Source organism: Rhagoletis zephyria, unplaced genomic scaffold (genome assembly GCF_001687245.7).
Source record: "Rhagoletis zephyria isolate East Lansing unplaced genomic scaffold, Rhagoletis_zephyria_1.1 Rzeph_scaffold_00201, whole genome shotgun sequence".
NCBI lineage: Eukaryota > Metazoa > Arthropoda > Insecta > Diptera > Tephritidae > Rhagoletis > Rhagoletis zephyria.
In genome coordinates this window covers 367332-369224 of record NW_016157285.1, presented here as the reverse complement: position 1 = coordinate 369224, position 1893 = coordinate 367332, and positions in this window count along the sequence as shown.

The following is a 1893-nucleotide window of genomic DNA, read 5'->3' as shown; positions in this document are numbered from 1 at the left end:
CGCCAAATTGCGCTGGAAAGCTCACGTCAAGAAATGATGAAATGAGCTTGATTTGAAATTAAACATATTATATTACCTCATTGGTAGGCGTCCAAGATTGTCAATTCACAGCAAAATTAACATATACAAACAAATTCTAAGGCCAGGCTGGACTTTCGGCATACAATTCTGGGAATGTGCTAGTGAAAACTGCATTACTTCCATCCAACGTCTGCAAAACAAAGTTCTTCGAGGCATAGTAGCGGTAGTACAAAAACAAAAACTATGTTTGTGTTTTGTTTTCGCTTGTACAGAAATGTAAAATTTCAGCTATTCTTAGCTCAAGCAGGAAGAGGGAAAAAAATTCCAACACTCTTACTTCCGCACTCACTCAAAAGAAGTTTTGACATCTGTATGCCAAGGCGAATAAGAGCGGCTGTTCTAGCAACACCCCCTTATATGAATTCGCCTTGCTATACAAATTGTGTTTTCAATGCAGTTTGTTAATAAACACTAACCGTAGATTTTAAAATAATGATGAAAGCATTAATGTAACGTAAATAATTTAACAGTCCACTGAAAAGAACCTAGAAATTTAGCTATTAATTCAAGGATAATCGTAACAATACATATAGTGACGAAAATATAAATATGGAGGAGACATTTTAGCATTCTTTGGCTATCTCCCTTTCGTTTATTCAATGTTTATCATTCTTTTATGAAAGTGTAGCTCGTTAACTAAGAAAAACTATGTAAGTTAAAATTTTAAACTTAAAAAAAAAAAAAATTCTAAAAATCAACTATAAGTCCTTTATTATACTAAAATTTAAAAAACTGCATACTCAATTTAGTTCTATAAAATCTGATTAAACAGTTTCAAACTTTGATGAACGTTTATTAAAATTTGTCGAACTTTTGTTCTACAAAGCTTGAAATTCATTTACAGAGTTTTGTTTAGAAAGTGAGCTATATTTTCATAAAAAAGTAAAAAAAAATTTTAAACAAAGAAAAATAGCCAAAAGTTGCTAAAATGTGTCTTCCCTACTTACATTCTCGCTACCGTACATCATAAAAACGAAACATGAGAACACATTTATGACAGGAGGACTCAGATGCATAATAGTTTAAGCTTTAAAGGAATTAAAAAAGCAAATCGGATCGGCTTAATCTGTCGAACTCTTGTCTCCATTGGCTATTTATATTCTAACATACGTATCAAGATATAAACTTTATCTTGTGGAGACGAGCAGTGAGCGTTCGGCTAAACGAGTCAAAAACTAGTGCGGTCATTTCAGTTTCAACATGAACAATCACGGACACCTATCAGCCACCACCTTCCATCTCACACCACAGGGTAATATGTATTGTAAAGTATTCTCCGAGATCCAAACATTTTCAATAAACATTTTAGCAAGTAATCCTTACTTTAAACATTCAAATCGTCCTTTCATTCTTTCAAATAAACTTTGATGCCCTGCTGGAGTTGCATGCCACACCATTTGTGCGTAGTATAGATATATAAAATGGTTTACATAAGTATGTAAATACTTATTTTTTATTTCAAAATTAAAAAAATATGGGTATATTTTTTTCGGTATAGAACAAACCTAGGGGTGAAAGCATTAAAATTCCGAGTTTACTTTTTTTTTTGGCCAACCTAATACACACACCACCACCACACACCAGCTGCGTCAGAATTGGGAAAGACCGCTCCGAGCCGTTCGCCCAAAACGGAGTTTCAGACAGGCGACTCCCTTTCATGTGACTTCTTTAATCTTATGTTGGAGAAGATAATAAGAGCTGCAGAACTGAACCGCTCAGGAACAATTTACTACAAGAGCGTGCAATTGCTGGCTTATGCCGATAGCATCGACATCATCGGTAACAAAAACCGCGAAGTTTGTTCTGCCTTTT